This window comes from Nematostella vectensis, chromosome 4 (assembly GCF_932526225.1).
Source record: "Nematostella vectensis chromosome 4, jaNemVect1.1, whole genome shotgun sequence".
NCBI lineage: Eukaryota > Metazoa > Cnidaria > Anthozoa > Actiniaria > Edwardsiidae > Nematostella > Nematostella vectensis.
Window position 1 is genome coordinate 1,919,341 of NC_064037.1, and position 14,052 is coordinate 1,933,392.

Sequence of the window (14,052 nt, forward strand, 5' to 3'; positions counted from 1 at the left end):
GTGAGCACAGTATGTAGGACCACCATTGTATTGAACACATCCCGCCTTCGTGTTTAATAGGGCTGAGCATGGATTGGGAAGGCTGGCGGATGCTGAACGAGGAGGCGATTCCCCGAAGGGAGGTGGAAGAGACAAAGAAGGCGGCAACTGCTGCGGGAGCCTCTATAGCCGAATATATCAAACACGCTATAGCCGAACATATCAAACACGCTATAGCCGAACATATCAAACACGCTATAGCCGAACATATCAAACACGCTATAGCCGAACATATCAAACACGCTATAGCCGAACATATCAAACACGCTATAGCCGAACATATCAAACACGCTATAGCCGAACATATCAAACACGCTATAGCCGAACATATCAAACACGCTATAGCCGAACATATCAAACACGCTATAGCCGAACATATCAAACACGCTATAGCCGAACATATCAAACACGCTATAGCCGAACAAATCAAACACGCTATAGCCGAACATATCAAACACGCTATAGCCGAACATATCAAACACGCTATAGCCGAACAAATCAAACACGCAAAATCCGGTTTCCCTAGGTCTCTGACCCTCGCGCAAAAGCTGCTCTACGCCGTGCCCCCGACCCCCGTGGAGAGCACGGCCTCAGACATCACCCCACTACTCACGCAGCTAGAGATACACGTGGCTGAGGACAAATCATTCACAACTAGGGTCCGAGACATATTCCAAGAGACAGTAGTCACGCACAAGTCCGCCAAGGAGTCTCGCCGGTGGCTATCGGAGCCTTCCTACGGGTGCTGGCCAGAGCAACTCAACTTTGCGGTCTGGTGCGCAACCGCCGGATGCGGGGTGTCCCTAACCGACCCCGCTTTCGCCAGGCTCCCCTCTGTCATCAGGGGATTTCTAAGGTTTCACGTCTACTTTACCACGCGGAGGATACTCTACGAGCTCGGCGCCCCCCTGCCTGGCGACAGCCCGTTCACGCAAAAGATAACCCCTACAAGAAAGCCGCTTTCAAGCGTCTATGTATAGAGTTCGGTTTGCCGCGTAAGCCGGACTTCCGATGGAAAGGCGGGCGGAACCACGGGCTAGGCGATGTGTTTGTGTTCTACCCGGGGGAGGGGTATCGCAACGTGCACGTGATCCGTGGCTACGACACGGCGGTGGACAAGTACCCGAGCCACCTCAATCTGTTTAGCGACGAAGGTGGGACGTAGGATAGTGGGAAGCAGGTGGGTTTCATACGCAACGACGAGCACGGGGGCGTGCAATATAGCTGGTTTGCGCCTCCCAAAGGTGAGGGGCTGACAAAAGCAGGGCTAGGAAGACTCGATCGCTCGGTCGAGGCGTTCGTCTACACAGTGCTTGGCGCGCAGGTAAACGTCCGTTCCTCTATCGCGGGGGCCGGTGGGCCGGCCATGGGGGCGCAGGCGGAGTTCACGAAGCTGCTTGAAGACGCGATCATAGAAAACGACATCGCTCAAAGGTACCAGTTAGCCGTGCAGGAGGCCAAGATGAGACTGAGTCTTGAGGTCGCACCAGGAGTGTGGCTGATGCCGAGCGATCTGGTGATAAACACGCAAAGCGTCGTGGGCTACAACAATAAACTGCAGAAAGCCACAGACTCCATGACACTCGGCGCAAACGCGATCAACACCGAGACAAAGCCAGTCGGTTCTCATAACATGGCCAGTGGCCATCCTAGGGTGCAGCACGTGACTAATCAGAGGGTTGACCGCGAGGTGCGAAGCAAGGCCGTAGTGCACGCAGAGGGCGCGGCATCTGCCCCCTCTTCGCGTATGCGCAGCATGACATCGCCCGGACCGGGCAAAAAAAGTTACCACACCGCCCTGGGTTGTCGGCACTCGCGGTGGCCGCGGCGTATTACTTGTTCCGATGATTGCTTTGCATTCGACGAACCAAGAACGCGGCTACGGCTAGAATGAGCAGCCACGCATTTTCGCCAAGGAATTTCACCGCTTCTCCTGCAGCCTTAAACACGAAGTTCGCGACGCTGCCTACTAGCCCAGGGAGAAGCTCGCCTAGCTTTTTCCCGATAGCCTTAAGCCCGTTACCGGCCCCTCTGGCCACGGAGGAGAGCGACTTGCCGAGCGACGCCACAATAGCCGCGATCGTCATCGCTGCGGCCAACCCGATGGCGGTGACGGTAAAGCCGTACTTTTTGAAGATGGCTTTGATGCGCTCTCTGAGCGGCTTTCGGTTCTCGAGCTCTCGGTTTTCGCGTTCTAGTTCGCCAATCTCGGATAGCCTTTCCTCGTTGCGCTCACGGGCCTCTTGGCGGCGACTCTCTGATGTGTTAGGGTCGTCGATGGTCTCCCTGTCTGTGGTTACCACCCCTTGCAGCTCTTGGACGTTCTGTGTTCTCCTGGATGACCGCGTCTATCTCTGCCATAGACCCCATCGCAAGCTTGAAGCCTTTCAGCTTCGCAACGTCCTGTCGAACTCCCCCGTTCTCATTCAACAACTGTCTTGGCTTAGTCCAACCTCCTTTGCCGAGGTTGCGAAGCTGTATTAGCGTCTTTCCCTTCTGGTCTGACTGGAACCGTATCAGATTCTCGTTAAGGTCTGGGTATTCCTCGCTGAGGGACTGGAGACCGGGTCTTGTCGATGCACCCTCTGTGGTGAACGAGGTTTCAGCGGTCGTTTGCGTCCGGGCCCCCCGCGATGTTGTGCTCGTCATTGGGATCGACTCCCCATCGTCGGGGTCAAACGGGATGAGGGGCGTCGTCTCGCCGTCCCTGTCTTCGGCGGACGCACCCGGCAAGGTATCGTCAATGTCAACGTCAACATCATCCATGATGCGTAAATCATGCTACGCTATATTGAACGTGTCTAACAGTTTGCACCATAGTCACGTGACTTCATACTACTAGGAATGTCAGTCAGCGATAAACTTGACCCCCAACGAACACCCAGAACTCCTCTGGGGTTGAAAGCCGAGAGAACTGTTCACCGGATCACTGTCAACCCGTCGACGGCTTCCCCCGGCGAGACGCTATACGTGGTGGTCCCAAAGCTATCGGAAGGCATCACGCTTGTGCCTGGCTCCTTGAGGGTCGGTTTCGATCTCTCCGTCTCAGGCCAAGCAAATAATACCGTCGTGAACAACGTCGGCCGAAATCTCGTGAGCCGCCTGAAAATCACGTTTGCAGGAGAAACGCTCCAGGACACCAACCGCTATTATGTCTTCAAGACGTATGAGGAGCTTTACCTGTCTAAGGTCGAGAGAAAGGACCGCCTGGAGCAAGGCATACAGCCAGAAAACATGCGCAAGCTTCGCTCCAAGGCTGGCGATAAAGCGACTAGTAACGCCAAGGAGAACGCTCTAAACGCCGCCCACGGGGCGAAGTACACCATCCCGCTAGACCATTCTCTGCTGACGGACCACTGCGTACTGTACCCAAGGGCGCTCTCAGAGGCGCTGCTCTTCGAGATCACGCTCGCAACGGTTGATCAGGTAGTCGTCGGAGACGATGCTACCAAATTATCCTACGGCATCAAAAACCTTAAGCTGGAATACGAAAGCCTGAGGGACGACAACCTCGCCCGGTCTGCAGCCACCGCCTACCAAAACGGCACAACGTTCTTCTACGAGCAAGTGAACCTCCACAAGACCGTGATTAGCAAAGGGACGGACAGCATAATCAACGAGAGTGTCAACCTGCCGCGAAGGTCTATGAGTGGTCTGTTGCTCCTCTTTGTGGAGCCATACACGGCAGGGGCTCGCGACTCTGAGAAGTTCGTGTACCCCGACATCAAGAGCGTTCGCGTTACAATCGACGACATGCCAAACAAGGTCTTCAGCCAGGGACTACGCCCCACGGATTTCTGGAGGGAGGCGAAAAGGCGGTTCGTCAGTGGCAGCGGAGCGCCTAGTGTCAGCCCCGAGTCGTTCTATGGCGATAACAAGTTTGCTCTGTGGATTGACCTTCGAACGACGGACGACAATGCTATCCATACATCGTACTCGTGTGCCCTACCTTTGTCTACAACAAAACATACGAAGGCTTCGCCGAGGGCGACGATCGTCTGTTTGCCGTGACACCTGAGGCGGGTCAGATCGACATACTGCTGAGGTTTGTCTCCGCTGTCTTCGAAGGCACTAATACGCTAATCATACTCGATGACTGTGCGGCCTCAAAAGACGTAAAGAGGCGCTCTGGCCAGCTTGTCAACTTGGCGTTCAGCGCATGCCACGTGGGTATTAGCGTGTGGGTGATCACGCAGCAGCTCACCAGCATCACGAAGCCGTTCCGTGAGAACATCGCGACCTTGGTGGTCTTCTATACCCCGAGCAAGGCGGACATGAAAGCTATCCTGCATGACTACGGCGCGGAGCTCTCAGAAGAGAAAATGAAAGAGTACATGAAGGCCCTCAAGACGAAAAAGTTCTCGAAGTTAGAGTTTTGCTTGCGTCACCCTTATACCATCGCCCTAGTTGAACGGTAAGCACGGTAAGTCACCGCACACGAAAACGCATTGATCACACTTGACAACAGACTTGTACCATGATGAGCGACGAATACTTTGAGAGTCTTCTTGAGGGGGGCGCCGCAGATACCGAGTCGTTGGACTGCTCGACGCAGCCAGCTACCGGAGGTGAGCAAACTGAGATAGCAGACGCGAGGGAGAAACTCGCGATTTTCGTAGCCTCGGGGAAGTCGAGAGAGATGGTAGGCAAGGCCCTGACTCACGACGACGCCAAACGCATGAGCGCCGAGGAGGTGAGGAAGTGCGAGAGGCGATACGAGACCGCTCTAGCCAGCCGGACTACAGACGCCCTGGCAGACAGCTTCCTGAAGCTTACGACCAAGTTTGTAGGCATGACGCTGCCGATAGACAGTGTGGTCGATCTTCACAATGACCTCGTGTACGACTACATCATCAACAACGAGCTCCGCACATTGTGCGGAAGCCTGTCTCTACGCTGCGGTCGTTTGATGGCTTTAGCCGTCGGGGCGTTACACGTAGCACGTCATGTGAACACCAACGGCGCTGACACGCGGTGTCAACACGAGGTAGCAGTCGCGGACTCACCAGATGGCGAGTCTGCCATCCCAAAGTAGACGCTCATTTGAAAGCTTGCCACTTCTTCAGCAACCAAATAGTTGCATCACAAATGGAGGAGCCTCAAGGAAGTACTAGTATTCAGCATCTCGCGGAACCTGACAAACAAACTGCTCATGAACCTGCACGTGAGAAAGTGGAGAGAATCACGAGCCCCGAACCACCCGCGACCCGACCTAAACACCCTGGACGAGTCGAAGCTGGAAGGCGCTTTGTAAAGTGGAACCGACTTAACAGGGCGAAGAAAAAAGCTGTGCAACACGTTGAGTCGCCGGTCGCTAGCGAGTCGCAGGGACGCGAGGGCTATGACGAACACACACCAGTCCCGGAAAGCAACTCTGCTTGGTCGGCTAGCTCGGTTATCGGGGTCGCTGGTCTCCTAGTGTCATTGATCGGCCTCTACACACGTAGGCGGGAGCTAGCTGCCGCGTTCACTCGTACACCCACAGCTACCGAAGGTACCGACTACGTGACTCCGTCCGCAAATGCACAGCGACCACCGCTTGCCGTTCCGGCGAACCGACCCAGACAATGCAAATCTCAAATGTTAGCCATGGAGTAAGCAGACATTTAAACACGAGAGCCCCACCCATATCCGCACGTCCGTGCATCGCAATGTCGACGACGCAGCAAAGCTAGATTACAAAGACCATCACCGACGCCGCAGTCATAACCGGCCTCGTCGTCGGTATCGGCTGGGTTGGGCGCAAGGTCTTGCGCGAAGCCTTCACCAAAGACCCCTCCGCGAACGCCACGAACTACGCAAAAATGACTGCCGCCGTTGCAGGTGCTGTCGCTTTGAAGGGTTACCTTAAGGACCAGAAGATCCTGCCCATGTAGTCTTGTGTAGGCCATGTATTAGACTCGTGTTCACTTACACAGCATCACACACTACTCGATGGCCTCCATCGCAAATTTGGTTGGTGGCGCCGTCCTAAACGCGACTGTATTCGTTGGTGGCAACTACCTCGCAAAGTTCCTGTCGAACGATGAGAGCCCTGCCTTAGTTGAGAAGGAGAGGCACGACAAGGCCCTCGAGAAATAACAACAAGACTATGGACGCTACCAACAGCGGCGACAAAAAATCCTCGATTGGCAAGCGCAAAGTCGCGAGAGAGGGTCCCTCGCAATGCAAAACTTCACCGACACTGACTACGCGCTCAAACTTTACAACCAGACCCGACCAAAACAATCCCTGGAGTCGATGCGGGCTCCTGAGCTGTCCGACTACTACATCCCCAGCAAAACGCAGAAAAACGCCAAGTTGGCGTACATTGGCGCCGGCGCTCTCGCCATCGGCTACACAGCTAGCCGCTTGCTGTGATTTAGATCTAGGCGGCCTTTTTCCATACTGCGCGTATACGTATACGTATAAGATGATTGCAGACCGGTTGTGGAGTGCTATGCACGAGGTAGCAGCCGCTGCTAAGCGAGACAAGTCGATGACCGACACCGAAGGTGTCGTCGATGGGTGGATTATGTAGCTTTGGTGACATTGCTAACCGAAGCCTCGAGTTGTGGCGCGCAGACAGCGAGTGCGTTAAGAGATTCGCCAATGTCGTTCTCCGAGGGCCTACCGACCTCAGAAAGACCGCCTCGGCACTGCCCGAGCAGACGGCAACCGCCTGTTGGAGACTGACACACCTGTTGCAATACATTGCCGACACATGATGGCGGCGAAGCGCATGTCCGACGAAGAACTATATACTACGCCAGAGGTGGCTTCCAGGGAGTGACCACTCTGCATGCCAAGCTTCCCAAGGGCTCAGCCTCCATAGACCGAGTGCGCAGGTGGGTAAGCTCGCAGCCCGTCGGGGGCTACACACAGATACCCCCTCCTCCGACTACATACGCCTAATTTTCAGAGCAGATACCAAACCGTATCCACCAGTCGGACCTACTATTCTTGCCAACCGACCGCGGGTACAAGTATGCCCTGACTGTTGTTGACGTTGCTTCACGATATAAAGCCGCCCGCCCACTGAGGACTAAGAGCGCGGCCGTCGTCTCCCGCGAACTCGCCGACGTCTATGCAGAGGGACCTCTCACATGGCCTAAAGTCCTCATGGTTGATGACGGCACGGAGTTCAAGGGTGCTACCACAAAGCTCCTAACAGACCACGGAGTGGAGGTCCGACGGGCTGAGCCAGGGCACTACAGGAGCCAAGCTTTCGCCGAGTCTTTCCATCGCTGGCTGGCACAGCGCAGTGCGCAGTACTCGGAGGAGCACAGTACTCGTGCGCAGTACTCGGAGGAGCTTGCATCCGGCGAAACAAACCGCGAGTGGGTTACCGCTTTCACAATCGTCATCTGGGACATAAACGCAATGAAGACTCGCATGACTGGCCTTGCGCCTAAAGACGCCATAAAGCTGAGGCGCGTGCCTCTCAAAGCCGAAAAGCCCCCCTATAGGTCCCCTTAGAGGTCGGAACGGAGGTGTACATCGCCGTTAACGAGGAAGACCTCCAGGACAAGGGCCGACGGCGAGTGACGGACCCGTGGTGGACAAGCAAGGCATACCCAATACTAAATAGGGTTATGGAGCCCGGACAGCCAGTGTTGTATTACACGGCGTACTCTAAGCACGGCTTCACGCGTTCGCAGTTGCGTGTTGCGTGATCAGCGCTTGTGCCTTCTATTGCAGCTAAGGCACGTGAGTCTGACATTCCACTTGTAGTGACCCTGACTGTCGTCTAGCCGGTCGATACTGAAGCATTGGGGATGGCTCTTGGTGTATCCCTTAAACAGAAGAGTGCCACAGACCGTGCACTTCTTTTCCGCCTCAGCAATCATGCCGAGTACGTGGTCTACCGTTAGAACGTGGTGCGATCCCGTGTACTTTGTGCGACCCTTTTGCCTGTTGTCTATAGCGTATCGCTTGATTCGCGCTATAATGAGCTCTTCACTGGGCGTAGCCTGCAGTCCTGTGGGAACCAAGGCACCGGGGGCGTTATCGGGGGGAATCACGCGAACTATCTGGTCGGCGTGCCGCACGCGGGAGATGCCCTCTAAGCTGTGGTCTATGATAAACAGACGTCTTGGAGTCTGGATAGTCTTGCCCTGCACCCGGTGGACGGTCCCCCAGCCCGCGCATTTCCGCTCGAGGGGAAGCCCGTTAAGGAACGCGTCGAGAGGAACCTCGACTACCGTGCCTTTGTATACGTCAACCTTCTCACCCCTTTTGATTGGCACGGGCACTGGCCGCCCTTGCTTGCGATAACGATGCGCGACGCTAGGATCGGGGTCAAAGCAGATGGTTGCTGGCAATCGAGGGTAGTTTTTCCTGTGGTGCTCTATCAATCGCTGCTGAACAAGAGCCCCTATTGTTGTTGGTCGAGCACACCCGCACATCGTTTGGGTGGGCCTGCTCGATCGCCGCGTCGAACGCTACCCCATCCCACTCCTCTCGAAACACCTCAAGCTGTTGTGAATCTGACCGACACCAAATCCGGTCCTTTATGTCGTGGAGCCTGGAGGAGGGCGCGGCAGGGCCGCAGTCGCATGTACTGTACGGCTTTCCGCAGTCTTCACACAGGCAGCGGTAGTCGGACTCGAACCAGCGGATGTTCCCTTGTGCCCACTCTTCGAGCATATCGTGAGGCCCCTCTTTATCTCCCCAGGGCGGCGGGACCTGCCCATAGTCGCCACAACACACTACCTGACACGGCCGCGTGGCGAGATACTCTAGGATGGCGCGTAACACTTTAGTCTGTACCTTACAGCACTCGTCAATGATGATTACTTCTGCGAGACGGTCGAGTTTGTGCCACAGCTCGGAAGGTCTCCACTCCTCTATCGGCTTCTCCGCTGGTATGCAGAGGTAATGGTGGTAGGTTTGAGCCTTCACCGCGAGGCGCGGGTTATTGCGATGGTCGTGGGCGAGGTCGTTCTCGGGAGTGAGCACCACAACGTTGCGGCCGCGGAACATTCTCACCGCCCACTCGGTCTTCCCCGATCCTCCTTGGCCGGCTAGATACATCTTTGCAGAGGTTGCGGCCACTAGATCGCACGGCAGAATCGGCGCAGTGCTTGGCTCTTTGGCCAAGCTCCCCGACTTCTTCGGATCCCAAGCCGCTTCGGGTCGCCACTCGTAACCAGGCTTCTTGTGGCGCCACTCTCCATACCTCGGATTTTGCTCCACGAGCTTTACGCCACTGGGCACCGCCTTTGCGTATATGGCATCTGTGCACACCCGGAGGACGTCTTCGCGAGGAATCCGCCTCAACATGCCTCGCAACGCTATGTTTGTGTACGCCAAGACGAAGGCCCTGATATGGTATCATTGTGAGCGTCGGAAACCTTCTTTGTATTGGATCAGATGAGCCCCGTCGGCATGCTCGAAGTTAAGTAAGTGGTCGGTGCCCGCAAGGAGGTTTGTTAGATACGCGGCTTCTTCACGGTCGCGAACAACGATCGAGGACTATGGCGAGCGCACTTGCCTACGAAACGGACAGCAAGATCTCGACCCTCAGGATACTGCGAGTCTTCGCTACTCGCGCTAGAGTGGGGGAACCTGATGGAGTCCTTCTTTCCGACGCTATACAATACCTCCCTCGCCGTGGCCGTGACGAGGTCTCCCGAGTCTAACAGGTCCTTGAGCTCTGGCGTGGTGATCCAGCCCTCGTTTTGTTCCAAGTGCTGCCCTACCCTCCCGGAAGTGTAGGGGTGGCAGGCCTCAGAGAACTCCCACTCGGTTAGCTGAATGACCCCGGTTAGTTGAAGAACCTCGCTCAATGGCCGTCCCACAACATCCGCGATACGATATACGTTCGTATGGAAGCCGTATTTCCGTACCAAGTCATTGGCGTCAGAGGCGCCGCCGAAGACACTGTCCTCGCATCCTAGTTACGCCGCACGCATGTCGATGTGCGCATGAGGCTGCGCCCCTAAGTTTTCCTTGCTATTCCACACTTTGGACTCAACCTGCGCCTCTTGCCAGACGTCCCTGTATTTAAGAGGCGTTGACCTGATGTTCTCTCTTTGGACCCACTTCTTGAAACGGTACCCTATTGCGCCGCCCATCGAGTGCGTAGCTTCGGTGTACTCTTGGTAGGCTGGGTGATCATCAGGGAGCCATTGAGGATCATGCCCCGTCTCGTCCGTAAACGCCCTGTCGATCGCGACGCTATCTCTCTCCGATCGGTATAGCTTCCCCTCGTGCGTGACTATAACGCGCCCGCATAACCAGATCCTCCTGCCTCTTGGGATCGCCCTGTTTGTAAAGCGAATGAGCACCTCTCGCACTTTTGCCTCGCGCGTTTTCGTGGCTGCACTGGTTAAAGCCTTCTCCTGAGGTAGCGAACGAAGCTCATCCTCAGCCTTGAAGTCTAGGCCGTGGACGCTCGTGATCACAGGTGGTTCAGTCGGAAGCTCCGCCCAGGCGTGGTTATTGTGGCAAGGGATAGTGACCCTCGCCTTAGTCTTGTACTTCCCCGAGTCCCACATAACGTTGCCCAGGGGGTCCACGGCTACGAGCTTTATCTCGAGCCTCTTTTCCATCTCAAAAAGGTCTTCTTTGGTGCATCCCGTAGTAGCCAGCTTCTTGTCAAATCGCTCGAGGATCTTGCATCGTGTCTTGGTTAGACCAAGGGAGCGTGAGGTACTGCGATTCCTCGAGAAGTCGGCAACATCTCAACTCACAACACAGTTAGCGAAGGCGTCACTCCCCTCTCGATCAAACATTGGCCCAGGCTCCCCATTTTGCTCAGATAAAGGGCGAGGCTCGTAATCTCACGTAGACGAGGTACTCTCGCCCTTTCTCCCAAATACCTGCATCGATACCTTCCAGGGCGCCGACTGCGATTTGGTCTCCTCTTTTGACTAATGACCCACCAATCTTGTGCTCCGAGCGCCCTTCCTCCTCTTTGATTGGCGCCAATGGCTCTGCGGGGGCCTTACCAACGACCGTAAAGAGTCTGTAACGCCGGTCAGGGTCTACCATCTCAAGCACCAGTAGCAACACTGCGTTTGCCCGCAGAGACTCTCGCTCGTGCGAGACCCACCACACCGAGCCATCGTCATTGATATCAGGCCCCCGCATAACCGGCTTTGGAGCAATGACTCCTGCTCCACCAAGATCTCGTATCTCCTGGTAAACACCGGCGCTTATGTCTTGGCCCCGAAGAGTGGCATCCACGCTTGGGAACCGAAGATGGGCGCCGACGACGAAGAGAGAATAGTACTCCTCGGGGCCTGAGCCCTCTGAGCCCTTTTGCTTTAGAAGCGGGTCGAACTCACGCCACGGCTCCTGCTTCGCGGCCTCTTTGTCAGCCTCTCGCCGACGCGCTTCTGCCGGAAAGAGCGGCATAAGCAGCTTGTGCTTGACATCCTCGGGGATGTCCTCGTCCAGGATGTTCTGGACCAGCCCTGCTAGTACGGCAGGCGCCTCTTTGTCAGGCATGCTATTGAGAATCTCCTCTATGTAAGCGTCCATGTTTGGGTATGCCTTGTGCCACACAGTCTCTAATTGCCCGTATCGCGGGTTGCGATATCAGACAGAGCGAGTGTTTGGGTACGCCCTGTGCCACCCAGTCTCTAATTGCCCATATCGCGGGCTGCGATATCAGACAGGACGAGCGCGCAGCTTCTTTTCTACCAGAGCCCCGCCCGACGTAGATTAACGATTGCTAATCATTGCTAATGATTTATCTACGCGAACCCCGCCCGCCGTAGATTAACAATCGCTGACTATTGCCAATTATTCATCTACGCGAATCCCGCCCGCCGTAGATCAATGATTGCTAATTATTGCTAATTATTTATCTACGCGATCCTTCATCTGCCTGAAACGGGGCTGGGGGGCTCGGCGGGGCTCGGCGCGCCTCCCAGCCCGTTCTATGAAACCGCCCAGTCCCCCCCATAGTAGACCCCTGGTATGAAGTTGTTGCCTTGAAGATCAGTCTAAAATAACTATAAAATAACTAATAAAATAACCTCGTGGTTTGGATAGAAACACAGAGAGGCAAAGTTAGAAGTGCTCTATTTAGTTTTGTATCAAGTGAAACTTTGACACTAGTGTTTTAGTTGCTGTATTTAGCTTATTACAACGCATTCGCATGGGATTCGCATCGAGTCGACATTGCTTCCCGGGTCTGTGTTCATCGTTTAGCGAACTATAAGTGCGTGTATTTCGATATTGAATGTGGCATATTATTTTCGGGGTGTCAAACAGCTTCAAAGAAACGGTTAGGCTGTATATTCGTACTCCCCTTCTCGCCGCCATCTTGTTTCAAGTAATCGCTTGGTATACAAATACCAAGGGGGAGGGGGTGGGTAATCTGCTGTGATTGGATAAGTTCTTTATTTACAAAATGCCTCCAATTTTAGTTATGACCCTAACTGCTAAAGCTCGTTTAATATAAAACAATTATACCATTTCCATTTTGGCGGATAGTGGCTTTAAAAATATCTACCTTGAGCCTTTCGACTTACGGTAGATAATTCGCCACTATCAATCTCAATGGAAATGTATAATTGTTAAATATTCACTTGTGCCAAAATTACCAAACAAGTAAGTACGCGTCATGGCTAGACCATGAAGTTTCCACGTCGCGGCATAGAGAAAAACGTCGTGGTATAGAAAAAAAGGTCGCGATATGTATGGAGTAAAACGTCGCGGTATGGAGAAATATATCAGACAGGGTCCATTTCAATGTGCATTTCACGTCTTTCTCTGTGAATTTGTCTTTTTTTGCGGCTGCTGTCGCCTTTTTCTGTGCGTTTTTATATGCCTAAAATTCCTGTTTTAGCAAGCGAGAGCTCTAGAGGAGCAAAAAAGGAAAATTTGTTTTACCTTTCTCTCCCCCCCAGCTGTCTCTCTGCTAAAACAAAATCTTACAACCAAGTATGTCGTTAAAAAAGCGAGCAAAATAAGGATAAAACACAAATGAAACTGATCCGATATCAAAACTGAGGTCGGTTCCTAAAAGGTGAATATGTCAGAAGCGATAAAGAAATAACTGTCCTCTCAGAGAATCACATGTCCCGCTATGTACGGCACCAGTACAATTGGTTAAAAAACTTTAAAAAATGAATACTTCAAAACAAGGAGAATGACCCACTGCAAACGAAACGGGGTGAAAACAACAAATAAACAAAACCACTTCTTTTAAATGCCACATTGGCACATGGAATACAAAAAAATATTATATTTTCCCTTTTTTACGCAGTAGCAGAGGATTCGCAGTGGATTCAAAGTATTCTATATTTGTCGAGAAAGGGCAAGCGAATCTGAATTGGGCTTTGTTATCTGTTAGCTGGATCTTATGAAAAAAGAGTGTAATTGAGAGCATCCTCCTTTTGCTAATTAACAAGTGTGTGCACTACGCATCTCGTCGTAATCCATAGGTTAACACGAATTTCTTCTTTGGCCGACTCGTGCGTAAGCTTCCAAAGTTTTATTACCTTGGTGGATCTAAATAGGCAAAAGTGTTCTGCAGATGTCGTAAATTGTGTTAATTTGTGCGCAATTTATGTTAACTGTCGACATTGTATATACTTGGGATAAGCTTTGTGTTTTTGTTATACAATGCGCATTGCCGGCAGAGGCGGGGGTTCACATCCCCCAAGAAGACTTGGTAATCGTTTCACCATAATTAACTCCGGTTTAAAACGGCTGCAGCAGAGGCGCTAGAGGTGTAAGTCTAGCCTGAGAAAGAACCAGCAATAACCGACTCAACTGTTCCTAGTGGTCCGTAGCAGTATTCTACCCAGCTTAAGGTATGTGATGATGGTAAATAAATGTCGTAACATTTTTCAAAGGAAATGCGCGCGCTTATTAAAACAAGCACCGGGCCTAATTTTCATTTTCTTAACTTGATTAAAACTCTTGTTTGCTCAGCCAAGAAGAAATTGTCTGACAAAATGCCCGTCTCATAACTTGTCTGTCTTGGATGACGCCACCGTGTTTTCGGCTTATCATATAGGTTATTCACGGTCGTTTTCTATTATCGGTTTAACTCGAGTGACTTATGATATA

At 53.2% G+C, this 14,052-nt stretch overlaps 1 protein-coding gene across 2 annotated transcripts in view; it reads left to right on the forward strand.

Moving 5' to 3' along the window:
• LOC5509215 (neuropeptide Y receptor type 1) overlaps positions 1 to 14,052 on the forward strand; it is a 35,512-nt gene that overhangs the window by 4,720 nt on the left and 16,740 nt on the right. The window contains exon 1 of one of the 2 annotated variants that reach the window (XM_048726163.1): positions 12,384 to 13,793. The exons of the other annotated variant lie outside the window; for it this stretch is intronic. The gene's annotated coding sequence lies outside the window, so the exon portion shown is untranslated. Of the gene's footprint in view, positions 1 to 12,383; positions 13,794 to 14,052 lie in introns of those variants that run through there. 2 annotated transcript variants of the gene reach the window in all.